Source organism: Rhinolophus sinicus, linkage group LG15 (assembly GCF_036562045.2).
Source record: "Rhinolophus sinicus isolate RSC01 linkage group LG15, ASM3656204v1, whole genome shotgun sequence".
Lineage (NCBI taxonomy): Eukaryota > Metazoa > Chordata > Mammalia > Chiroptera > Rhinolophidae > Rhinolophus > Rhinolophus sinicus.
The window spans coordinates 1,169,387-1,196,525 of NC_133764.1; the positions used below are offsets into that span (position 1 = coordinate 1,169,387).

The window sequence follows — 27,139 nt, forward strand, 5'->3', positions numbered from 1 at the left end:
CCTCTGGAGCTTTCTCTACCTCTCCTGCCCTTCTCCTGCTGTTTAGGTTCCACCATATCCCCTCACCCAATCCTGCCCCCCACTCAGGCCCCCCGACCCATCACCCATGAGAAAACATCCCCACCTCCCAGGCCTGGCCCTCAAGCATGACCCCTGCCACCTTCCCAGCTCCCAAACCTCATGCCCTCGCAACATTAAACCACGAGGAGCTCCTGCGCCTACCAGTGCTTTTGTGCCCCCAACCTTCATGCATGCCAGGTAGGGTCCTGGGGTGCGTCTCCCTCTCCCACTCACCTGGCAAAATGTTCACAGGCCTTCTAATTTCAGCTCAGGATTACCTCACCTCTCACTGTGACTTTCTAACAGGTGCCTGTCCTGCCTTCCCTCCCTGCCCCCTGCTACGGTCCGTGTCTGTCAGCTATCTGCCTCCCAGGGAGCCTGCAGCTTCTGGTTCCATCACGGTGCCCCCAGTGCCTGGCACACAGTAGGTGTGAGAAAGTGAGTGATATGGGCTGGTGAATGGACCGATGCCGTGTGATTCTAGACTCCGAAACTGGTGGCTGGAAATGTGCCAGAGACCTCAGTGACCAGTGAGAAAGCTGCCACGCTCGTCCCCTGGGCACTCATAAAAATGACAACAGCAGCTTTCATTTGCTTCCTATGCACCAGGTACTGTGCTGAGGCCATTCACTTACGGATCACCTCTTCCAACCCTCAAGACAACACCAGTGTTATTATCCTCAATGTAGAGATGAGGACACTGAAGAGAGAAGACAAGGAACTAGCCCAAGGTCACACAACCGGAAGTGGAGGAGCTGGGACTTGAACCCGGTCTGTTTGATTCCAAAACACATGCCCTTCAACTGTGACAAGCTACTGTCACCCAAGCATGCAGTTTTAGGAGGCTCCGGAGCTCCCAAGGGGTGTCTGCTGGGCATCCCTCCCAAGCTGCCTCACTACCATCTATCTGTAGCCACACTGTGTTGCCAAACTGCTACTCCCATAAATCGACCCCAAAATTTTTTGACTGGGAGATGAGCACTTCTCCCTGGAGACTTTCTCAACCTGGCTCTGTGGGGACAGAACCCTGTCTGGGTCCCCAGCCCTGCCCAGACAGGGCTCTGACCAGGAGGGAACCCTCAGATGTGCTAGATGAATCAATGGACCATTCTGCGTTACTTCCCTTCCATAATGTTCCACGACCTGCCTCCTCCAGGAAGCCCTCCCTGAACACCGTACCTCTCTACCCCAATCATCCAGAGCCCTTAGTGAGTACAGACCTCACCCCAAGATTTAGCCTCAGATCCAAACTGAAGCATCCCCATGGGTTCCACCCAACTCTGCTCACTCACCTTTGGGGAGGGAGTGCTATACTTCTTTCTACAGCTCTTCAGCCTCTGTGCTGGGTGCTGCATGCAGCAGGACAGCCACGGCCTCTGCCCTCAAAACATGCACTGGATCCTACACGTCCGCTGGGTCCCCTCTGGGTTGCTCAGCTCTTGGCAAACTTAGATATGTGAGGACACGAGGAACTATTCCCAATACATTAAGTGAGAAAAGCAAGTCACCAAAGGGATGCAGAAAGAATATGATGCCACTTCCGTTTTTAAAAATGTAGAACCATACCTGGTTCCAGAGCAACTGGGCCCAAAAAGTGACCCAGCCATTGGTGGGGTGAGATTCTAGGGAAACCTAATTTTCTTGGGATTTGTGTCTATTTGCTAAGTTTTCCACAATGAACATATAATGTCAGTAGCAGGGAAAGTCTGCCAACCGACACCTCCCCTGAGGCAGGCTGAAGTCGCGTCCTGGTTTCTAGAGCAGCTGGGAGGCCGAGTGAGACCACTCCTCACAGGTGGGTGGTACAGAGCTGATGCTTCTCCAGGTGACTGCCTGGACCCTCCCTAGTCCCAGAAACAGAGGCCTTACAGCCTGGTCATGTTGCTGTTCCCTCATGGGGGCTGTACTGTCTGGCCCCCCACTGCGATGGCTGGTCCCCAGGGCAGGGACCATAGGGCAGGGCATGGGCATACAGCAAGTGCATAATAACAGCTTGCAGAGAGGGCTGCCTCCTCTGTGTCCCACCTGGACAAGTATTCACATGTCTCCAGACCCATGAGGGTGCTAATGACACTTGTAAACGTTAGCTAACCCCCACCCCTGGGTGCCTAAACACTGGAAACAGAAGACGTCATGGCTCTTCTGTAAACCGAAACCTGACTCTGCTTCTCCCCGGTTGAAAACCTTCCATGGTTCCCCAGTGTCCCCAAATAAACAGCCCCTCCCCAAGTTTTGCATCCACAGTTTTGCATCCTCTGATCCCTGCTCCCTCCTTCAGGTCCCCTCTTCCACCAAAACAGGTCAGCCTACAGCCCCCCTGCCAACAGGGCTTGCCCCTGGGCCTTTGCACATGCTAGCCCTCTGTCCAGAACAGGCAGACCACCCGTATTCATCCTTCCAAACCCTGCCCAGGCACCCGCCCCTGTGAAGAACACTTCCTGATCCTTCCCCTTCCCCAGACCCCACTAATTGCCTTTCCCCTTCCTGAGCCTGCTCTTTGTACACACATTGATTATCTCACTCAATGCAATTAGGGTTGATGTGTCTGTCTCCTACCAAACCAGACGCAACAGGGACTGGGCCTTTTGTCTTTGTTTTAAATCCCTGGTGCCCAGATACTGCCTGCAGACAAACAGGCACTCAGGCACGTCTAGCTGACAGGTGGGAGAGTCGGTAAACAACACCTGCACAGCCCTTTACAGTTTATGAAGCCTTTTCCTGTCCTCCATCTCACTGGGCTCCTGTCACTGGGGCAGCGAGAAGGGGAGGCTTCCGGATCCCATCACTGACCAAAGGGCCGGTGGGCCCCTTCTCTTTGCCATGTGCCACAGCAGGGCTTACCAAGAGCAGCTTGGGCCCCCTTTCAGCAAGAAGCCAACCATTTCCCCTGCCAGGAGCTCCCTCCCATCCACCAGAGGGGAGAGCCTGGTGGGTGCCCAGGTGGTGACCAGCCGGCACAGGTGTGGTGATGGCAGGGTGATGGCCGCCATCCCGCCCAGAGCTGTGGGCTGCGGTGGGCTGGGGTGGCAGCTCCACCAGCGAGTCTTGGTAACAGTTGCTATGTAAAACGCTCGGAGGGGGAATTTATTGTCAGCGTTAATAATAGATGAAGGTTTCAGAATTTTTGATGCCTTACGTTCTAAGCCGTTTGATTTATAATGTCTCTGGAAAGGGAGAGATGAGGGAGGAGGCTCAGAGGCACAAGCTGGGAGCTCAGCCCCCTGCCATCTTTGACAGCTAGGGAAACCAAGGCCCAAGGGGAGAAGCGACAAAGCCCTGGGACTCCAGAATGCCGGGACCACGGGCACTTCAGATGCCCAACTCTGCCTCAGTCCAGAGGAGGAGAAACTACGTCTGGGCCCTACCCGCCCCACGCCCGGTTGTTTTGATGGATTCCTGCTTCTGCTTTGAGGGCCAGCAGGTGTAGCTCAAGTCGTCTCCGGAAGCAGCACGGCCGGGCGCCTGTGGCGGGGGCTGTGTGGGGCTGATTACAGGCTCTGTGGAGGCAAAAATGCAAGTCCCAACTTCCCTTCTGCTTAGCTGCAAGTGGCGGCTGTTGTGGAGTCCTCCACGGAGAGCAGGAGCGAGGCCGGGCAGGAAGCTGGGCTGTTGGCCTGGCTCCCGCCCAGAGAAGCCACAGAGCCCGAGGGCTGGGGGGCGGGGGTTGTTGTAGGTTCAGGAGGCCAATGAGAGAGCGTCTCCCTTGGGGTCAGCCCCCCACTCTCATCTGCATGACCAGACACTGTGTGGACATGCCTCGTGGGCACACACCGCCCCCTCCCTGCAGAGGCCACTCTAAATCGAGCTGGTCTGAAGGAGGGTAGGGGCCTTGCCTTGGGTTTTCCCACCCACCGCCACAGTCCTCGCCTTAACCCATGCTGGTCTTTTCACCTGGAATTCCTCCTGCCTCTTCCAACCCTCCATGGCCTCAGTCCAGGCTAGGCAATCTTTCTGATTCGGCAGCCAGATGGACTCTGTCCTCTCTGGAACCCCTTGACCCCAGTCTTTGGGCTAGAGAAACTGGGCTCAGGGCCCGGCACCCCAACACCCAGACTGCAACCCTCACCTCAACCGCTGTCTCCAAAAGCTACGCTATCTCCCACTTACAAATGGAGTACGTCTGGGCTCAGGGCCCTCCTGCCTCATCCTTCAGACCCTGAACACGTCCAGGAGCCCTCACCGAAATGGCTCCACCCGGGTGGGAGAACCTGAACCCACCAGGGCCTCTGTTTCCCCTACAGGGATAGGAGTTTCTGTAGGGCTTTAGTGCCCAGTGTTCAGCATGGGCCTAGTGTGGACCCACAAGCAGCCACGGGACAGGCAAGAGAACAGTGACCACCCCCCAGCCCCCACCCTCCACTGACACCTCTGGGGCTGCACATGAGGGCCCACAAACTCGAAAGGGCTGTGGGCGTGCTGTTAGTAACGATGACAACAGCTAAGACCCGAGCACCACTCTCCCCAGGTGAGGCCATCACTCTCATTCAACAGGAGAGAAGACTGCCGCCTGCGGGGAAACGGGGCCTGCTCAGAGACAGGCCTGCTCTGACCACCTCGACACCTCGACACCAGCCCCTTTCCCCAGCCCCCAGCCCCCTCCCTGTTTCATTATCAACTGGCTGAGCTGCTTTGCTCAGTGTCCCCCAACTCAAGTGTCAGCTTCACAAACAAGGATTTTTGTCCGTCTTGGTCACCACCGTGCCCTTAGCACCCAAGACAGCCTGGCACATAGTAGGTGCTCAACGGGTTCTTGTTGAAGGCTAAACGGTTAAAGGAATGAGTGAGTCGTGCCGAGGGTGTAAACCCAGCCCTCCCGATCTAGTGAACAGGGCACCTGTGGGCATGGGACCAGCAGTGGGCATAGGAACGTCTAGTTACACTCATGAGTTCCCCTCTTTTCTGCCCTCCCTTCACCTCTGATCACCCATTTACTCATCCACTCGTGCTGTGCTCAGGCATCCTCGGCCGCCCTCAACACCAGGCCCCTGCTGGGCACTTGCACGTCCCAGGCTCCAGAGCACCCTCAGATGGCAACCCTGGAGCTCTCGTCCCAAGAGGAGCCAGGACACAGACACCTTTGAATACCACCCACAGCCCAGATGGAGGGCTGCTCTGGCCCTCCTGAGTGGCTGGGACCCATGCAAAGATGGGGAGCATGAAGGACGCCCTGGTAGACATGGCCACCTTGCTCCCCTGGGATTTGGAGAGACCCCTGCCTGTGCTGACAGGGCCGCTGGACTCCGCAACCAGGCAGCGGCCTCTCCTGCGGGGTAAGGCCTCCTGCCCGCCAGACCACACCCCACCCCTGTGGTGGTCCTTCCAGGTCAGTCCCTGCAGGAATCATGGGCATCGCTCATTTATTCATTCATTCCTGAAATACTCTGTAAGGCCCTCCTCTGAGCCAGGCTCTATGGGGGACATGCTGAGGACACTGAGGAACCAGACAAGGTCCCCACCTGGGGGGGGGGGGCATACCTCAGGAGACACACTGATTACTACCTACACAAGAGGGTCCAGTGGGGCTCCAGTGCCAGTTTAGGAGTTCGGCTTTATTCAGAGAGCCACGGGGTGACTCAGTCACGTGTGAGGGTGCAGGGGCTGGGCGACAGCATGGCTACTCAGGAAAAGCTCTGGGGGATGCCCTCTTTTCTGAGTCAGGGAAGCACCCCTGTGGGTGACGACCCTGACTGATAGTGGCTCAGTGCTGCCTGGGGAGGGGGCTTTAAGAGGCCATGACCCCTGACATTTCCAGGGTCCTCAGTCCCCAGAGGGCAGGAGTCCCAGCCGAGAGGTGGGAAGGGAACTACTCCTTGGAGGCTCTGAGGGTCTCCGGTAGAGAGACCCAGTGTGGAGAGCCTGGCCCCACTGCCTGGCAGCCGCTGCCTCCCAGAGCTTCACTGTCCGAGCCACGCTGCCCTTGCGCCAGGCGGAGCTGGGACGGGAGGCCAGTGAGGGTGGCCGCCGGGGCCTCGGCAAACAGGAAATGCCAACTCGCCCTTCAAGTCGGCTCTAGCGCCCATGCTTCCTTGGCCTCTGGTCAACCCCAGGCTGGCGCCTCTCCTTTCTGCTCCAGCCCCCACCCCCCACCCCAGGCTTCCTTGCCCTCACCGACCCCATTTGCCAGGTCTTCACCTATGGTTGTCTAGGAGCCCAGAGCCCACTTACTCAGCCATTTATTACTCACTCATTCATTCAACGAAGCTGTGTTTTATGCTATGTACCAGACCCGGTGTGTAGGGCTCACTGTCCAGCACTGGGACGCTGCCAGGCTGTGGGAGAAACAGTGCATGACCAGGCCTGCCAAACCAGGGTACAGCACTGCGACAGGGAAGTCCAGGCTGTGAGCCCAAAGCAGGCCTCTAAGCAGCCTGAAGGCCGGGGGGGCTTCCAAGAGTTGGTGTCACTTATGTTGGCCTCACACCAGCTGCATGGCATGAGCTGTATGGCGTTGGCTACACATCTCCCCTAACTTGGTCTCCTCCCTCTCCTACTCCAAAACGTGTGTTCAAGTCCCCCCAGACAGGCAGACCCTCCCTCTCCACTCCAAATTACCAGTACTCAGTTTTTCTGATCTATAAATGTCTATTGGATAAATACTTGTATAATAGGTGCTACCCTCTCCACTCTTCTCCCACTCTCTGCTGAGAGACAGGCCCAACTGCCTTGACCATTTTCCTATCCCAAGGGAGGCCTGTGGACCAACGCCCAATAAAAGCCCAGGACTCTGGGCGCACTAGGAACCAAGCATTAGCGGGTAAGGGCTGCCAGGTCATTTGTTATGGCTTTAATAATGGAGTTCATGGCAGATCAGCTAGTCAGTGATAATGGCATTAATTTCTGTAACTTCATTAGTGCTGCTAACCTGAGTTGTCATGGGAGTCAGGAGGGCAAGTGAAGACAGGAGTTGAAGCCATGACATAATGATGTCTTTGTACAAAATAGGAAAAGATACCCCGTGTGCCGGGCTGCACAGCTTTAGCCAGTAGAGTGTAGACGGGATTTTTGCCAGGAACCCTTGTGCAGTGTACAACCTACACAACTGTACACTTTAGTCCTAGGTTCAGGTGAGCGTCAGCATGGAGGCCTTTCCCCAGACGTCTCCCTGAGTTTCAGATTACTCAATCCTGGTGTGAGAACTTCCTGAAATCAAATGCAAAGTTTGTGTGTATGTGTGTGCACAAGCACATTTTTCTGAAGAAAATTCAGTTTTTTCCCCCCAATTCCCAAAGGGTTCAGAGTCCCCTCAATCTAGACTTGAATCTAGGCTGAGGGTCTGGGATAGAGGACGGCAGAGGCATCTTGTCAGAGGCTGGGAAGGGGTTTGAAAGAGTTTGGGGATACAAACATTTGTCATTCCATTTCTCAAAAATTGGACTTAAGATACTGAGCATCAAAACCACGCAGGCTTGGGGCCGGCCCGGTGGCTCAGGCGGTGAGAGCTCCGTGCTCCTAACGCTGAAGGCTGCTGGTTTGATTCCCACATGAGCCAGTGGGCTCTCAACCACAAGGTTGCCAGTTCAATTCCTCTAGTCCCAGAAGGGATGGTAGGCAGCGCCCCCTGCAACTAACAATGGCAACTGGACCTGGAGCTGAGCTGCGCCCTCCACAACTAAGACTGAAAGGACAACAACTTGACTTGGAAAAAGGCCTGGAAGTACACACTGTTCCCCAATAAAGTCCTGTTCCCCTTCCCCAATAAAATCTTCAAAAAAACAAAATTAAAAATAAAAAACATGCAGGCTTGAAAAAGGACAGATTCCCAGGCCCCATCCCTTAAAATCTGTGATTTGGGAGTGGCCTGAGCCCAGGAATTTCCCCTGGTATAAACTCAGGGTGGTTTATAAAACGCACCAAAGCTCCCAATGCTCTGATTTAATACATTGTTATTGGCTTTGCTGTATGGTATTTTTTTTCCTTTGGTGTTAGTGGGGAACAATATAAATACCCCAAAGTTCATCAAAACCCCAAAAGGGGGGACAGCCGGTTAGCTCAGTTGGTTAGAGCGCGGTGCTCTTAACCACAAGGTTGCCGGTTCAATCCCCACATGGGCCACTGTGAACTGTCCCCTCCACAACTAGATTGAAACAACTACTTGACTTGGAGCTGATGGGCCCTGGAAAAACACACTTAAATAAATAAAAGTTTAAAAAGACAAAACAAAACAAACCCGAAAGGGGTATCCATGTAGAACTGTGTAACCGACTTCATGACTAGTTCTCTTTTTGCTGTAGGAGTGCCGTGAGCATAGGTGTCAGGGAGGCTTTCTCACCCCCACCTTATTAAGCCAAGGAAGGGCACAGGGAGTGCTCCACAAAGAAGGAGTCAGCTGGCTAGGCTTTCCAGGCATCTCTGGTCCCAACATGTGCTGAGCAGCCCTCACCAACCCATTTCTGTATCGTGCTTACCTCTTGAATTAGGGCCAGCCCCTGGACTCCCCATCTGGATAGCACAGTGGACTATTCACCAAGGGCACACACCAAATGAGGCTCCTCTGGCCTGGGGTCCAGGCCAGACACTCACTCCATGACCTGGCCTTGGACACAAGCTCTTCTGTGTCTGGGAGTGAAGGGGCATCTGTCTCCCTTTCTTTCAAGTCCCTGCGTCCAGCACTGGGCCTGCCAAGGAGGACTTCAGGGCATCCAGATGAATGGATTCATTCAACAATGTAAACTGAGCACCTACTGTGTGTCAGGCCACAGGAAGGCCCCTGCCCTGATGGCACTCAGTCTGGTGTGGGAGGAGGAAGCACAAACAAAGGTACAATTGCAAGGGAGACAAGTGCTAAGCAGAGTGGGTGGGGTGGTCTTCTGTGGGAAGCTCCTGAGGAGGGAGGAGGGATGGACCAAGAAAAGGGACTTAAGAGTTCCCAGGAACATAGAATGATGTGCAAAGGCCCTGTGGTAGGAAGGGGTGGCAGAGGCCAGCGTGGTAAGTATGGTGGTTGGCCCCTGGGGACAGGTCTGCCCCTAGGGACAGGCTGGCAGGGCACCGAGTGCTGGCGTTAGGAACAGAGGGCGCGGGCCCAGTCGGGCCTCTCTCAGACTCCAGGGGACCAGAAAAAACAAGAGACAGAGCGTGGGATATGAGGCGTCCTTTGTTCAAGGACCGCCATGAATGTGCACTCATGCCCCCAGTCACGCCCTGGCGGGACTGCCCCGGGAGCCCCATCCTTTTCCAGCCGCCGCGCCCGCGAGGGCGTGTTAATCACAGGCCTCGCGTGCCAGTGGTGCGACACGCTGCGCCCGGGTGCCCGGCCCACAAGGGTTGGTCCCGCCTATTTCCGGGGCCAGGCGGGGTTCACGGGGCGGCTCCGCCCCTCCGGAGCGTGACGGCCAATCAAGGGCGGCGGCCCGGATTGGGGGCTGGGGCCTGTGCGAACACAAAAGGCAGAAAATACAAGGGATCTCCGGCGCTGTAACCATGACTACCTGCGCCCTTGCACCGCCCCGCGCCCAGTTCCGGCACTGACCCGCTGGCTGGGGGCGCAGGCTGCAGAGACCCGTCGGTGTCCTTCGCGTGGTGCGCTGTGCGTCCCCCACCTCGTGGCTGCGACACCCGGGGCCTCCACTCCTTTGCCTGTGAAATGGGGTCACATTTTGCCCAGGGCTGAATTCGCTCATTAATTTCAACATTTACTGAGAGCCTACTATGTTCAGGGGCTAGAGATCCACCACTGAGCAAGAAAGTGAAAAACAAACCTGCCCTGGGATAACTTATGTTGGGAGGAGAGGGGGTGCGGAAGGGACGTAGGAAGGGACGTAGCCAATAAGCAAAAGTATAAATAAATACATTGTACCAGCCGTGAGCAAGTGACTCAGGGCTTTGGAGAAAACAGAGATTGGAACGAAGACAGCAGGGAATGGGAAGGAGACAGTTCATAGTTTCAAATAGGGTGACCTGGTGGGCTTCATCAGGAGGTAACCTCTGGGGGGAGAGGGAATGAGTTAGGTGGCTACTGCGCTAAGAGCACTGCAGTTAGAGGGGGCAAAGCCAGTGCAGACCCGAGGCATCAGTGAGCACAAGGAGACTCAGGAGACACCGTGTCCATGGCTAAGGGGACAAGGGGAGAGGAGGAGACGAGGCCTGTGAGGTAACAGCCAGGAGATCGGGACCCCTCTGGGCCTCGGCAGGTGCTGAGCCCAGTCCATACCTGCTCCTTTCCCTTCCTCACCTTCCTTTTTGCTCTTTCCCTCCTCTTCCTCCTTGTCTTCCCAGGCCTCCTCTCGTCCTCCACAGACTAGGAGACATTCCATCTTCAGTGTAGGTAAGAAGGACCTTGGTCCGTGGTCTGGGCAACAACCTGGCTCTCGGGGCGAAGGCAGAGACAGGAGCCAAGAAGCCACGTTCTCTCAGTCTTTGCACAAGCTGTTCCCTCGGCCTGGCGTGCCCTTCCCATCTCTCAATCTGACAAACTCCCACCTTAGTTTGCAAGGACAGAATGTGGCCTCCTCTGGAAGCCTGGGCTACGTGGCATGGTGAGGTGCCATTCCTTGGTGAGGCCCTCCATACAGACTCTGTCACAGCACTGACCAATACCCCCTGCAGCTTTCCCAGAGGAGGAAAGGGGCAGCTGCTAAGTGGCAGGAGAGCACTTGTCAATTATAAGGCACCACGAAGACAAAACCTGGAGGAAAGGGCCAGTGGGTAGTAGCCTGTGTGGGAGAGTGAGTGCTGCCTACGCCACCACCCACAGGTGCCTGGCACAGGCCCAGAGCTGGTGAGGCAGAAAGGAACGGGAGCCCTCCAAAAATGCACAGCTGAAACAATGGAGAACGCTGAGTCCTGATGCATCCCTGACCCAGGGCATAACCCTCATACAGACCAGGAAAAAGGGAAGCCAACTACTGTAGCTCAGCCTGCACACAGATCATTTCTTCTGGACACGGGCCTGCCTATTGAAATGCCCGCAGTGTGTGCTGTGCAGAGGCTCTGAGACAAGAACCTCACCTGGACACTGGTGGTGTCTCTAGGAAAGACCTAGGACAGGCGGAACCTAAGGAAGCAGTGCGTGACAGTACTTGACACCAAGGGTCTTCCAGTCAGTTCTGCTGCTTAACAGGTCATTTCAGCTCAGCCTCCTCATTTGTAAGGGGGGTTGATGGTCATACCCACCTTGCAGGATTGTTGTGAAAACTAAATGAACCAATGCGAGAAAAGTGCTTAGAACTAAGGTAAGAACTTGGTAAAGGTCACCTCTGGAGACCAATGTAATAACCTGGATGGAGGCTTTGGAGTCAACAAAACCAGTGCCGCCTCCGTACAGCCACAGCTGGACTATATTTCCCAGCTTCCCTTGCAATTGAACATGGTCATATGACTGAGTTCAAGCCATTGGAATGTGAGTGGAAATGATGCCCCCCCCCCCCTCCCCAGGCATGAGGCCTGTGCTGAGGTTACAGAGGAAGGCAGAGCCATATCACCTCTTAGAGGAAACCATCCACCAACCAGAAACTCTTGCTACCGTCCTGCATGAAGAATAAACTTCTAGAAATGTTAGGGTTTGTCTGTTACTGCAACTAGCACAGGAGTTCACTTACCCACTCGCTCATTTTACTCCTTCAATAAATATTTATGAAGGCATATGGGCTCTGTATGCCTCATGCCGGGTGCTAGGGATACAGAAGGGGTGAGTTCTGCCCTCACGGAGCTTAGTGTGTCGAGAAAGGCCATCCTTAGTAAATCCTAAAGGCAGGGGAACTGGGGCAGGAAGACCTCCCTGAGATGGGATCTAGAAGAGAGAACAGAGAAGGGGTGAAGGAGAGCTCGAGGCAGAAAGACCAGCAACAGTAAAGGTCCTGCAGTGGGAGGGAACATGGTCCACTTCCTGGAACCAAGGGGGGGGGGCAATGAGTTCCCATGGTCTATCTTCACATCCCCTTTCTGAGCCTCAGTTTTCTCATCTTTAAAATAGAGGCAATGCTAACAGCACTGTCTCACAGGGCAGCTCTACATCTCAGGAGAAAAGACCATATGAGAAGTGTTCCTGGGTGCTTGTTCATTCCGGCTATTACTGAGAGTGGGCAGAAAGGCCTGATGCCTGTGGGGTGTGTGTGTGTGTGTGTGTGTGTGTGTGTGTGTGTGTGTGTGTAACACTGGCTCAGGAGGTGAGCAGGGCTGTCTCTGGGGCTCAGGAGGCAAGAGCAAGGAGGGAGGGCTGCTGCTAATAGGGCTCCTGCCACATGGACTAAATATCAACCATGTCTCCAGCCAGGAGAGCCATTAGGCAGCAGCGGACGTGTTGGCTCTCTGGGGAAGTGGGCAGGACTGTCCCTGGAGGCACCTCAGCAAGCTGGTGCTAAGAGTGGGAACTCTCTGCTGACGGGCAGATGCTGGCCACCATTCATCCTCTTTCCAGATAAGAAGAGTTGAGATGGGCATTGCAGGATTTGGGGGAAGTCTGGAAGGCCCCCAGGGGCTGATGTGCGGGGCATTTCCTGATGCTCGATGCCAATCTGGATGCTGCCTCCTGAGGTAAGGAGAAGGAAGAGAAACACCAGACCTAGGTGTGCTTGCTGCCAAATACCTCAAAGGGCAGGCAGGGGGATGCGTGGCAGGGGACGTCTGCCAAAGAGCTGCAGCCCCCCGTGACGTGCAGTGGGACCACATCCCTCCCTCAACTCACACACCGGCCATGGCTCCCTGGCTGTCTGCTGCCAGCATTCCTGGTTCTCCAGGATGCAAGCCCCCTTCTGCTTACTCCACAACCACAGACCTCCAGGCCCCTGCTGCTGCCACTGCCACGCTTTGCATTCACTGTTTCTTCCGCCAGGTATGCCAAACTCACCTCCCGTCCCCTACATCTTTTCTGTCGTCTTTTAAGAACCACTTGGAGTTCTAATCCTGGCTGAGCAATCTGGCCAGGATATCTCCCTTCTGATCCTTAGCTTACTCACTGACAACATGTGGAAGCTATTTCCTGCCTCACAGGGTTGTTGGTGCAAATTAAACACGACAACATATGTGAAAAACACCTAATGGCATGTGGCATGAAGTATTCATTTAAAAAGTAGACAACCCCTCCCCCCCCGCCCCAAATCAACCAATCTTCTTATAACATCACCTCCTCCGAGAAGCTTTCTCTGACCACACCCTCCAGTTTGGGTTAGGTCTCTGGCTCCCTGGGCAACCCCTAGTATGACACCACACGAGATAGCAATGACTTGTTTGAGCATCTGCTCCCATCCCCACTAGACTGTGAACAGCTCGAGGGCAGGGAAACAAACTCCTGGTGGGTGCCAGGCCGCATGGTCAGTGTTGGATGACTGAGTAAAAGGGTGGATGGCGCAGGTCCTACCTTGGCCTCCTTGTGTGTCCTAAAGGCTGAACTGAAAACACAAGCCTGCCATGCCCTGGGAGGCGAAAGGATGAGCATCTCAAATGTCCCAGAACCCAACGCTCAGCCTCTGTGCTCAGGACCAGCTTGCCAGGAGAGTCCTCTGTCAGCTGCCCTCCAACTTTGGCCCCTCCCCAGGTTGCCACTAACGGCAGCTTCCAGGGATGGGCACAGGCCCACCCCATCTCCTTTATCCGCTGCCAAGCTGCTGGTCAGCCCGTGGCCAAGTGCCAAGGGGTCGGCCTGAGCTCAGAGATGTCTGGGGAGGGGGTTTATCCCAGGAGGCTCCAGGGCTTGGGAAGGCAGTGTGTAGGGGTCCACAAGCTGTCTGTTTCCTCTAGGAACCTCAGAGATGGTGTACATTTATCCAAACAAGGCCACACTGACACAAATCGAGCTGTCCCCCTACTCTGGGCTGGACGGCTGTCAGCTTGGGGCCCCACTGGCTATCTCCCCTCACCCAAAGCTCAGAGAGGCAGTTATAGATGTCTTTGACTAATAAGAAATAGGGGCTATATATTAACCATTGTGTAATAAATGCAGTTTGGCAGCCATATCTTTCAAAAACATGGCTTGGCTCGTGTGTGTGACTGTGTGTGTGTGTGTGAGAGAGAGAGAGAGAGAGAGAGAGAGAGAAATAACGAAGGTGTCCCTCAATAAACACACTGGCACTCTGGGGGAGGCTCCAGTTTTTGACTCTGGAGCCCTGTAGGTGGGGGCGTGGGGGTGGGGGCAGTGAAAGCCACAGGCATCTTAAGGAGGCAGCTGAAGCACCTGACCAGGAGTCCACAGAAGAACAGAGGCAGGCAGGCAGGCCGGCAGGTAGTGAGTGGGTAGGTGCAAATCGAGCAGACAACGGTGGTGGCTGGTCTTAAACCCCACAGGACAGGGGCTTCAGGCTCAGTCCAGTTTCTCCAGTCTCCTGCCCAGCGCCAGGGACTGCTGTGCGGGTCCCCTCCTCCTGGGTCTACTGCCTGGCGTGAACAGATGTTTCCTTGAATCAGGAAAATAATGTGGGCTCCCAGATGGGCTGCAATGAGGAAGCGTGTCCTCTCCCTCCCTCCCTGCCTTTGTGACAAGTCTTTCTTTCTGGGGAGCAGCTGAGCGTTAGAGGGTGGCGGGTGGGGGCAGTGGCACCAGTGGGGCAGCTGCCGGCTTGGTCATCACCCTCGTCCCTGGAGGAGGACTTGGGAGGCACAAAGCCTTCCTCCCCTCCACTGCTGTTTGCAGCTCCGGGGCTGACAGGTGCGGGTGGAGAGCATTCTGCCCTGGAGCGGGGAATGGAGGCCTGAGAGGCAGGGGCTCCTGGAGCCCAGGAGGAAGGCCTCTCAGGCAGGGCCTCCGGAGTCACTCAGACCGCCCCAGTCAGGCTTCACACGGTCCCTTCACCATCCTGACCCTGACTCACCCTCCCGCCCGCACCCAATCGCTGCTGACACAGCGCTCCCACCCCACCTCAGAGCTCGCTACTCCCCTCCCACCACGTCCAGGGCGCTGCTGCAATGCCAGACTACCGCCCCAGCCTCTCGGGGGTGCCCCCTGACCCCTTCACCTTCCTGAAAGCTCTGCTAGAGAAGAGTTTTCAAACACACCGGACCAGGTCACTGCCCATTTAACAGCCGTCACAGTGGCTCCCATCACTTACAGAATAAAGCATAATCTCTGGCCCAGGTCTCCGAGGGCCTGTGCCTCCTCCAGCCTGCCCCTCCCACACACCACACCACCACCACCACCACCACCACCACCAACGTGGGAACTTCACAGGGGGGGGCTGACTTGGCAGTCAGGCAAGGGACCCCCTAAATCCGTGTTCCTTTCCCTCGAATGCTCTTCCATGCTTCCTTCTCATTTTCTCTACCTAAAAACTTCCAAGCGTCTGTACAGGCCCTTCCTGATTTCCCACCCACCCGGCCACCCACAGTTATCCCCTTCCTTCGAGCACCCCTCTTACCTCATCACCTCACAGCCAGCTTCCCCAGCAAAGGGTTATCAGTTTACCAGCCTCCTCAACGGGTCTGAGAGCGCCCCCTAAAGGCAAAGCCCAAGTCTGAGTCGCCAGCAAATCCTCAGGCCTCCACACACAGCAGGTGCTCAATGATTTCAGTGTGCGCACACAAATGCACCAGAACAAGACCCAAAAGCCCACATTAAACTAGAAACAGCAATGACCTCCAGGGAAGCCTGGAGAAGGGCTTTGACCTATTATTTTATGTCTCTCCATTTTTTCCTTTTCTATTTACAACCATCCTTTCTTTCCTTTTGTAATTAAAAAATGACTTTGAATGAAAACCAAGACTGCCCAGGGGCCCAGGGAAATAGCTTGTTATGGGCCCTGTTCTTGCAGGGGCCTTGCCTCCCTGTGCTAACCCTCACGGCCACCTGGGTGTGCTGGGCCCATTTGGCCCACTTTATGGAACAGCCAATGGAGGCTGAGCACAGGGCAGATGGGCTGGCATTGGAACCTGGGGGGAACCCGAACTCCATGCCACCCCAGATGGCTGCTAGGTCTCCCCCAGCAAAGCTGGGTGTCAGAAAGTGGGGCTGACCCTGACAGTCCCACAGGGACCCCAATGTCAGCATATATACAAATGCCACTCATGTTTGTCAGGAAAGTTTCTTAAGTATCTACTACGTGCAAAGAACTGTGCAGGGGACACAGGGGTGTCCGGTCTCACTGCCCAAACCAGAGTCTTGGGAAGCAACACCCCCTGCTGGTCCCTGTGCCCTTCCCACTTCCATCTCCCCTCCACACCCCAGCCATAGCCTCTCTCAGTGCCCAGCTGGGGGCTGCAGAGGACTGGGCCCTGGCCAGCCTACAAGGCCTCCCTGATCCCACCACGCACGATGAGGTCCCCAGTCCTGGGGGGCGTGAGCAGCACCCAAGGGGCTTGTTACAATTCTGACTACTGGGCCATCCCTGGGACTGTGATTCAAGCAGGCCGAGGACAGGCGTGGTGAGCTGGGCATTTCTGTGTGTGCCCTCTCTAGTGCCTGACCAGCTGAGTCCCAGGCGGCTGAAACGCAATGGCCTGGCGCTTGGGAGCTGGAAGTGGAGCAGGGGCAGGGGGCTGCCTGCACACTGAGGTCAGCAGGCAGCTCCAGAGAGAATGCTGTGAGATCTGCCACCCCACATGCCCTGGCATTTCTACTAGTCTGATGGTACCTGGGTGCCAACAGAGATGAACTGCAGGGGGCGGGCAGCTGGGCTCCGATGCTGCTGCTCAGGGGTCTCCTCACCCCTCTGGAACCATGGGGTCCCCTGGGCCTGGGGGCCCTGGCACACAGAAGGGATACAAGAAATATGTGAGGCATGGAACCGAGTACAGATTTCCTACCAAATCACAGAGACTTCCATTTATTAAGTGCCTGTGTGTAGTAAGTGTTCTGCCCACATGAGCTTCTTTAAAACTGGGACTGGAATGAAGGTATTTGTAACAGCAAAAAAGCTGTCCATGTGTCCACCCTGCAGAGACAGGGCCCTTACATAAGAACTTACTGCAAGCTTCCTGTGTCCCAGGCTGGAGAGTGGGCAGGGGACGGCTGAGGAGCTCCACGGAGTTGCAGAAGTGTGTGTGGAAGGATCCTATGGAGTAAAGCCCCAAACCTGACGAGAAACACACAGGAGGAAGAGCTAACGGATGGGGTCCTCCCGTGACTCTGAGGGACTGGGGAATGGAGCTGTGGGGGTGGAAACTTCTGATTTCACTCTTCTGTTTTCCCTCTCCCTCTTTTTAAAAACAATGAACACATGTTTTATTGTTGTTTTTTAAAGGATATGATTTTTGGCAAAGTTTCCAGTGAATTCAGTACCAGGGGGCTTGGGGATGCAGGGTTCGTGAAGTCATTCCAGATAGGTGACTTCAGACTGCAGGGCAGGCAGGCATGCATGCATTCATTCATTCAACAAAGATCCCACCCTCTAATCAGCTTCCAGCTACCCCAGGTCTCAGCAGTAAGAATTCATTCATTCATTAATGCCACAAATATTCATTAACTGTCTGCTGTGAGTCTCGGGGCCTGGGTAGTAAGCCTGGAACCACAGCTTGCGGCGGGGCTGGGGGGGGACAGCCCAGGGCAAAGCCATGTGGCACTGTTGGCCATCTAGTGTCTGCTGTGTGCCCTAACATCCATGCTCTTTCGCCCTACACAGTGTCACCTACACAGGAGACTACCTCCCAGCCCTGAGCCGGCAGGCACCCAAGATAGGAATTATGGTCTCTACAAGAGACACTGACATGAAGCTGGTTACTGCCTTTTCAGCAAATGTAATTCCTTTTTATTAGAAAATTAAAGGATAGGACCAGCTTGCCAACAGCCAGAAGAGCTGAAATGTGCTTTCCTAAGATATGCAGTGTCTGATAAAACAGATTTGCTTGTCTCCCCCTTTTCCATCATCATCTCCCCTCGGCCAGCCTTTTTCCTCCTTTCACGCCCCTTCCACTGGCACAGCAATGGCTGCGACTTGGACAAGGTGGCAGGCACCGTGTCCCGGATGCAGGGAGTGTGCCTTTGTTTCCCTGAACAGGGCAGGAACCTCTGCACTGAGCCCCACTCCCCGGGTTCAAGCCTTTTCAGAATTACCTCTGGGATTCTCTTGCTTTCTTGAGATGCAAAGGCTGCCCATGGCCTCTGCTGAGCTGAGGGTGTCAGGAGGGAGAGGCAGAACAATAAAGGATTGGGCTCCGGAGAAACAAGCTCATCCATCTGGAGACCCCTGAGCAGGCGGCTGCAGGAGCAGCGGAGGGAGGTGGGCAGGGCAGAGCCAGGACCAGTGCCTCTGCCACACAAAAAGCAACTATTCAAAACCACCCAGGGAGTTCTCTCTTATTGAAAAGTCCTTGATTCTTCCCTTTCTGCTGCAGAACTCACGAACAAGGGCCCTGTCTTATTAATGGGGTGATGGAGGGGCCCAGGAGGGAGGGTCCTCCTGCGCAGGAAGGTGGCCGCGCTGGTAACTAAGGTAACTCCAGAATCGGATTTTCTTCCCACTAATCTCTTTTTCTCTTTCCTTTTCTTTTTTTCTCTGCTGGTCAGATGCTACCTTCCTGGTTTAGAGGGGACCTGGGGGGGCGGGGGGATGACATGTGTGAGTGTGTGCGTGTGTGAGTGCATGTGTGTGCTGAATTCTAAAATGGTGACCACACTCTTGATGCTCTAATGAGGGTGGGGTGCCTTATCTCAGGTATGTCTGCCCTTGCCCTCTCCTGGCAAGTCCCCACCCCACCTCCCTGCCTCCCTGCTTCCCTGTTCAAGGGCAAATCCATTCCCTTCACTCCCTCCTTGAGTAACAAAAGGCGAGATGGAGTTCCCTTTCACCTGCTCTCATTGAAGCCTCTGCTTTGGCACGTCTCGCAGAGACAGCTTTGTTCTGGGGAAAGCCAAGATGGGGGTCTGTCCCGGGGCCTGCAGGGGTGGGCGACGGGGTGGGTGTCAGAAATAAACACAAAAACTAGCATTGTCTCACAGGCCCTCGCTGCCTGGGAGCCGTGGCCCAGGGCGGCACAACCAAAGGGCTAGTATGAAGACGCCGCAGAGTGGCCCAGCCTGGCCACTGCTGGCCACATGGCCGAGGTCGTTCTTTCACTCTCTGAGCCCGGCCTCCCTGCCTTAACGACAACCCACAGGAAGCTCTTGGCACAAAGTCAGGTCTCTCTCCACCTGGCCATCTCCAAGGCTGAGAGGGGATGTACTTTTCCATTAGGGTGAGTGGGAAGAAACAGAAGGGACAGTGACCCCAATTCTCCTGAGGTGGCTGTGTAGGGCTCAGCCACTGGGAGGTGTTTCTGAGGAAGAGGGCACATCACTGGCCCCTGGGACCTAGGGTTTCTCTGTATGGAGGAGGAGCTGCGGACACCTGGTCAGGGTCCTCCCCAAAGGGAGGCCCTGGGAGCAGTTCGGGGCAGCCCTGGCTCGGGACAAAGGTGTGCATTCTGTCTGCACAGCTCCTTTCCCCCAAAGGTGGACGTCCTGAAAGGGCTCCCAGGCTCTCAGTGGACACCAAGCCCAAGCCTGCAGCACGGGGCCTGGCACATGTAGGTGCGGCGCCTCCGTGTTCCCTGAGGTACTGAGCTCTGGACCCCTGGCTGTCCCCTCGGAAGCGGCGAGGCGTGACAGCATCAGGAGTCTCCCCTCCTTTCCCCTGCCCATGGGGAGAGGCGTGATCTGCACCAGTGAGGTGAGTCATGTCAGCTCAGCCAGCTCTGTGTGTAGGGGGGCTGCCCTCTGTCTGGGCTGGAGGTGACAAGGTCAGCTCAGTAGGACTGACAGGCTGGGCTGGCTGCTGGAAGCCACGCTAGGTGGCCTTTGGGGCTCCAGAACCCCTAGCTCCCCACTACAGGGAGGACCAAGGGCAGGTGGTAGCTTAAGGCCTCAAAATACTCACGCAGTAGGTCAGGGGAAGCCAGTGGGGGTGGCTGGAGGTCAGGGGAAGGCGCAGGTGTGGGACCGTGTCTGGAGCTAAGACAGATCAGAGCTGCCCCAGCTCTGCAGGTAGGAGGGGCCACAGCCCAGGCAAGTAGCAGGCATTGCCCAGCTGGGTCACGCTCAGGCTCCATGGCCACAAGCCCCAACCCCGTGCAGCCACATTGTCTCTGCTTCTCAATCCTCCCGACCTCTCCCCCTCTCTGCCCTCCTCCTCTCCCTGTAAGCAAACGGACTGCAAAAGGGATGGTGCATTTTCATTTGCATCCACCTTTACTTCCCCAGTTCCTGGGGCTGACTTGTCCCTTCTTTAGCCATCTCTGTCCCCCTCCCCTTTGGAGGGTGGCCGCAGCCCACCCCCTACCACAGACCACCTATGAGCGCCTAGGAGCCAGGGGCCAGGCAAGCTGCTGTGCTAAGGCCTTGCTGGACACAGCTCTCACCTTAATGGTTTTTCCAGAGAGCAGCTAATGGGTGTGTGACTGCCCAGCGTGTGCTAGTGTGCCTGAAGGAAACAGCGGCCTCCCCATCGCTCCCCACACCCCTTCCCCACGCCAAATGGCCTCAGTTTCCCTTGTCACAAAATCTGCCCACCCTGGGGGTGGAGGAGGCCCTGGGCAGGGAGCTCCCCCCACAGACATTTCTGGGCGTCAGGAAAACACCACCCCAGTAATAATACTGAAGACAGCTGCTGCCATTTCTCAAACTCCTAAAACGTTTGGGGTGCTAGGCTGGGCCTACTCAGGCCTGAGCATGTTTTTAACAATACCAGTGAGAAGGGCCGCCCAAGCTGGCAGCACTGAGCACGTTACAGGCATTTTAGCCCCCAAAGCGCCCACCAAGCTGACTACAGAGCTCATTTCTCAGGTGCAGAAGACGAGACCGTGCTGGGCCCACAAGCAGGGTCTCTGGCCCCCTGCGATCACCAGAGGCCAGGGGGTAACCACACTTGCTCTCTTGCCATAGGGTCTGGGATTGACTGAGTCTGGACAAATGTGGGGAGGAGCTGGTAGCCTTGACATTTTGCCCCTGTACCTCAGAGCCCCCAAGAAGCCAGGAGTGGTGGCCCCCGGCCCATCTGGAGCCCATGGTTTCCTACTAGCCCTGGAGTCCTCTGCCCTCAGCAGCAGACAGGCCCAAGGCCCTGAGGGGACCACCCAAGTGGGGAGGAAGGGAGGGAGGAAGAGAGACAGAGAGTGTGTGTGTGGTGACCCAGTGCCCAGCCCAGCCCGGATGCTCCTCCCAGCCTGACCGCAGCTGGGAAAACAGGCTCCTCAGCTGCCCCCACCCCCCAAGCCACAGCCCACCCCACCAGCCAGCCCAGCCGCCTCACCCAGCCCTGAACCAGGAACTGGGCCTCCTGCCATGCTTGCTCTGCCTGACTCAGCCCCCAGCCCACCCCTCAGACCCCCCCCTTCCGGGAGGAGGTAGTGGTTCTCCTGGTAGTCCACACCCTCACGCTACGCCTTCAGCTGGAAGCCTGAAACACCGGCTGCCCCCATTTCCACACCTGCCTCAGGCTGCCCTCCTCTTCCTCTCAACCTTCCCCCAAACTCTCAAGGGTGGAAGGTGCAGCCTTTTACCTGCACTTTGCCATAACCGGCCCGAACCAAAGCCTACCCTTGACCCCGTCTCCCTGAGCTGCAGCCCTCTACCCCATGCCCATCACCAGTGTCTGGGGCATGGGAAGCCTCCTGCCCCCTGGGCCACCAAGGTTGGCACTGCCTTCCTCCTTCTGGGCAGGGGCAGGATCCCTGTGCCTGCCTCACACTTCTGAGGCAGGACCACTGAGGCTGAAATTTCAATTAAGGAAGAGAAATAATTACTCCAGGGCTCCAGGCTGGCTCAAGTGATGACAGGACTCAATATCCACTTCCCTGGAGTGGGGGAAGGTGGCCCGGCACCCTCTCTGGTCAGCCTGGACCCAAGCAGGTCCCAGGCCCTTGCCCATGGTCAGCCCCCATCCTTCAGGCCAACCTCAGTGCTGTTCCAGGGTAGGAGGGGTGCTGGTGGGCCGGAGAAAGGGTGGGGGCTCCTGGCAGAAGGGGCTGGGGAGTAAGCCTCAGACGGCTGGAGGAAATTGAATTAAATTAAATTTAACCATTCAGTCACTGCCTGTTCCTGCAGTGAGCCGCAAGGCTTCCAGGGCCCCACAAGGATGGGGGTGGGGACCCCAAGAACAGGACCGAGAGGGCTCTGGCCTCCCTGAAGGGGATTCCAGCCCAGGTCTAGGGGAGAGGGTGCCTCTGGAAGGTCACCAGAAGGCCTGCTCTGCCACTCCCTTCCTGGACCTTAGGCCCATCTCCTGCAAAACAAGGGTCACGGGTGGGGGGGGGCATTCTTGGGACCCCCACCTCGTGAGACCCTCCCCCATCTAGTCAAGAGGTCTTCAAACAGCCAGCTTTAGCAATGCTCCCCTCATCTCCAGAACTGTCCCATCGTCCATCCAAAAATGTCCCTTCCCAGAGAATGATCCATTTCCTCTCTAGAAATGCTTTATTTTAATCCAGAAATTCCAAGCTCCAGAATGTTGCTTCTCGAGAAAAGTTCCATCTTATCTCCAGAAATATCCCTCTTTCATCTTCCAATATAATCCATCTCCAGAAACGCCAGTGCTCTGTAAAGGCTCCATCTTAGCTCCAAGAGTGTTCCACTTCCAGAAACATCACATCCCATCTCTAGAGATGCTCCATTTCAGCTCCAAAAATATCTCATATCCAGAAGTGTCCTATTTTGTTTCCAGAAATACTTCAACATCACCTTCAAAAACACTCGACTTCCAGATGTACTACAGTTTATCTCTATAAATTATCCATTTCCAAAAATGTTTCCTCTCTAACAATGTTTGCAACCCAGAAAGGCCTCATCTTTACTCCAGAAAATGCCTTCTCCTATCTCCAGAAATGTTATTTCACCTCCAAAAATGACCTATTTCACCTTCTGAAATACCCCTCCTTCAGAAATGCTTTCCATTTGTCTCTAGAAACATCTTTATCCTGTCTCCAGAAATACCATGTCTTATTTCTAAAAGCTTTCCGTCTCTGGAAATGCCCGTGGTATCTCCAGAAAGGTCTCCCCCTGTGGCCCGGATGCTACAGAAACTCAGAAGCCACTTCCTTCAGGGTCTCCCAGGGAGGCTGAGGAGCGCCCGGGCAGCCTTCTCTTCTTCCTCCCTTGTATCTGTGGTCCTTCGGACTCTCTGCTGGGCCCGCTCCTGTCACAGGAGTGAGGATGAAGTCAGGGGCTGGCAGGTGCCGCGGTCCCTGGAAGCGGGGACGATGGACGATCAGTTTCTAGCAATGGGGAGCCTGCCTGACCCGGAGGCAGGAGCAGTGAGAGGGGCTGCGGTGGGAAGGGAGGGGCCAGAAAGGACTCGGTGGGGCCTCAGCACAGCCCCCACCACACATACACCCCGTCACCACAAACACATCCACCAGCCCCAGTGTACACACTCGTGTTTGGTCAAGACCTAACGCGGTGCATGGAAACGCCCACCCCTCACAACCACTCACAACCACACCCACAGCATGAAAATCCACTCTCAACACTGGCAGCTCCACCGACACAAGTGCACAGAACATACCCAAAGGCACACACAACGCAGACACACGCCACACACACTTACACACTATCGTCCTCAACACCTTCCCTAGGGCTCTCTGGGTCAAGTTCTGGGGACACAGGGGCAGAAGCCCTCTGTCAGTGTCCCCAACCAGTCTGTGTTGGCAAGGCGAGGCAGCTTCAGTCACTGCCGTGTGTCAACGGGAAATTCAGGGCTCCAGGACCTGGGGCTTAGAAGGGATCAAAAAAGAGAAGAAAGTGCACATCTGGCATCTGCTTGCACATCCACTAAGATAGGCGCTCTCTCCCTCCTGGAGCAGCACAGGCCATTTCTGGGTCACTTCTAAATGACAGAAAGTTCCTCTCTGGGCGGAACTGAAGCCTTGCAACCTGTGTCCACACAGCCAGGCACCGCTCTCCGAAGTCACAAAGCCCAGTCTTACTGAGATTCCACACGGAGAGGCTCTCCTCCTTGCCCCTTGGCAGGTGGGAGAGGCAAAGGGGACAGCTGCTCTGCAGGAAGGAGGCCTGGAAGTAGCTGAGTGGAGGGTAGGTGGTAGCAGTGCGCGCAGGCTTACACACACACACACTCGCGTGCCCTCTGTGTCCGAGAAGGACCTGAGGTGCAGACACACAGGCAGGCAGGTAACACCCTTCCAGGCCCTGAACCCACACACAGGGAGGGAGGAGGTGGCCCCTGGTTTGCCTCAGGTCTGCCCTGATACCGCGGTGGATGCAAATTCTCAGAGCCTCCAGGCAGGTAGGAGGGGAAAGGGGCTGTAAATCCGTCTCCATTCCCAGGGGCGTCTGCTCCCAGGGGAGGACAATTACCACTTATGAATCCTCCCAATTTAGAACCCGCCTCAAGTAACTGGAACCTCTTGAGCCCCCTTTTTTGATGATCCTTTGGGGACAAGGGAAGGTGTGAATAGACCTTGAACATGCATTTCTATTTGCCCTCAGCCAGGCTCCCTTTGCCATCCCACAACTGGCCATCTCTTGCCTAGAAATGAGGCTCTCACCTGTCCCTCACTCACCCCTGCTCTTAGTCTCTATCCAGGAGACCTCTTTTCTTTCTACCTAGATTTCTCTCCTCTAGGAACTGAGATTTTCACTCAAAAATGTGAGGGGGGAAAAATGGCAAATAGTCACACATGAATCTGAATGAACATGTGGTCGTGGGGCCCAGGACGGGACAGCTGGGGGCCAGGCCTCGCGTGGGGTGGAGCGAGGGGCCCTGGGTCTCCCGCTCCCAGATGCAGCTGGGCTTTCTGGAGGCTTCTGCATTGGTATTCTCCACCCCTCACATCCCAAATTACACCAGCTCTCCTGGGATCCTCTTATCGCACGTTGCCGCTTCAGCAAAAGGTTATGTACGAGAACATGGAAATCCCTCCCGCATATTAACTAAAAGAGCATTTTCTTAAATGCACAGGAAAAAGCAGCTCACCTAAGAGCCAATGTTTACAGCAGCTCAGGTCAGAACGAGCACTGGACTGGGAGTCAAGCTAGGGCTGCTCGTTGGGGGCCTGCTCTCACTGGTCCCCGAGCACGCCGCTTCCCCTCTCTGCCCTCCACTGCCTCGTCCACTAAAAGTGACAAAGAAGCCCCCAGGATGGCACTCTACCAGGATTGGATCCGGGTATGGAACCAGCAGAGTCCAATCAGTGTTAGTGTTCAGGCTTTTCCAAGCACGTTGTCACCGGCGAGGAGAACTGGGTATCAACCCCATGCACCCTGAGCCCTCACACCTGCTCAGCTTTCCCTCGGCTGTCAGCCCCCACCTGGAGCACGCCTCTCCCTTTTTCCTGCCTGGAGAATTTCTGAAAAACACCTTCAAGACCCCCTTTGGAATCAGTTTCTCAGTTCTGAAACTTTACAGATGATTTTCAGCGCTGTAACTGCCCAAGGCCAGCACGAGCTGGGGTGCCAGGATGAGAACCCAGGTCTGAGCAGGGCGCACACCTGACTGAGTGGGCACAGAACCAGCAGAAGGTGGCAGTCCCATCTCAGCTCTGCCTGCAGTGCCCCGTGGGCACGTGGGGCTGCCCACTGTGACCTGCCAATCTCTTCAAGAAAAGCAAAATGTAGGATTTTTATGTGAAATCTGGTGTTATTTTTAAAACCCTGTGCTGGCCAGTGTCCATCTGAGGGTGTTGCCAGCAGACAACCTCTGGCCTGACTCAGGCCCGAGTCTCTCTGCCCTCCTCTGAGGACAGAGAAGGGCAGCTCTGAAGGGGAGGTGGGGGGTGAGGGCAGGGGCAAAGCCTGGGCGGCAGAACTGCAGAACGTGCTTTAACTTGCGAGGAAATGGCCGGGCAGCAGTGGCCTCCTTGGGTCTCAGTGTGCTCTTCTGTCAAATGGGGACAGTAACAGAGTCCACCTGTTATGTGAGGAGAGAAGCGGAGCTGAACGAAGCCCCTTGAGAATAAGCTGGGAAGGTACCAGGAACATGAACGAGGGAGAGAGGGAGGGAGGGAGGAGCGGGAATTCTGTTAGTTCCCCTCACTGTCAGGATGTGCTCCCCTTGGCCAATCCCACTGCCAGGGCTACAGGAACCCCAAGGTAATGAGCCCTGTACCTGAGAGAAAGTATACAGAAAGGGGCGGCTCTTGCCTCGAACCACCCAGTGGGTGAGTGTGTGAAGGACAGTATCAGCTGAAGGCGCTGGTGGCCGACTCTCCCCCACCCCCAGTGTGACCTATGATCCCAGCTTCACTGCCCGCTCTCCAGAAGGAAGACACCAAACACGGGGAGTGTCATGAGGGGTTTGGGAAGGTCTGCCCTGCCTGGGACGCCACCTCCCTTGGGCTTAAGCTGTACCTGCCCCTTCACGAATACTTGGCACAGAGGGCAATGCTGGCACATGGCCCTGGGTTCATCCCCAGCTGAGTTTCTTACAACAGCCCATAGGATCTTAAACCAGAGTTGCTTGACTTCTCCAAGCCTCACTTTCTTCACCTGTAAAATGGGGATGGCAGGAAACTTTCCCTAGCAGGGTGGGGTTGGAGACTGGAAATAACAAGTGCTCAGGGCCTACACCAGGCGGCCTGGCCAAGAACATGATCTGAGCAGTAGGATTCCAGGCATCATTCTCTTCACACACCGCCCCCCCGCCCCTTCCCAGACTGCCCTGACCCCCAAGCTCTTCTTCCTGCCTCCTCCCGGGCTCGGGTGCATTTCTCTCTCTCTGAGCCAAGCCTTCTCTGAGGGAATTACAATCTGCAGGGCTTTAATTACTGGTCCCGGAGGACCACCACCTCCTTCCATAGCCGAGACTTAGTCATTCTTCCCAGGGCTTGGTGACAGGCTGCAGGGCTGGGCCAGGCCCCTACTTCCCTCTGGAGCAGCGCCCCAGGCCCACAAGACAGCTGGCCAGCTTGGCAGGGAGGGAGCCGCAGGGAGGAATACGGGAGGAAGGTCTTGTCCAGTCCCGGGCCCACCAGTTAGCATCAGAGGATTCAGGACTTCTGAAGTCAGGAACTCTGACTTGCTCTGAAATCAGAGAAATCAAGAATTCTGAGGAAGGAAACTGAGGCCCTCCGAGGAGAAGGGGCATGCCGAAGGTCATGCGACCCCACCAGGTCCGCGTCTGATCCAGCTTCTCTCCTCCTTGGCCCCACAGCTACGCTCCAGCTGTGGCCCTGCAAAGGGCGCCCTTCTTTTCCCACTGCCTGCAGGACAAGTCCTTTCACAGCACTCAAGGCCCCAGACCCCTCCCAGCCTCCCCTCCTGCCTCTGACTCCTTCATTCCCACCCACCATC

At 55.8% G+C, this 27,139-nt stretch overlaps 1 protein-coding gene across 5 annotated transcripts in view; it reads right to left on the minus strand.

Annotated features, from left to right (window-relative positions):
* The window catches only part of RAI1 (retinoic acid induced 1), a 118,586-nt gene that overhangs the window by 44,524 nt on the left and 46,923 nt on the right, over window positions 1-27,139 (minus strand). The window contains exons 1-2 of one of the 5 annotated variants that reach the window (XM_074319791.1): window positions 10,232-11,415; window positions 9,530-9,636 (exon numbers count right to left, since the gene is read on the minus strand). The exons of the other annotated variants lie outside the window; for them this stretch is intronic. The gene's annotated coding sequence lies outside the window, so the exon portion shown is untranslated. Of the gene's footprint in view, window positions 1-9,529; window positions 9,637-10,231; window positions 11,416-27,139 lie in introns of those variants that run through there. 5 annotated transcript variants of the gene reach the window in all.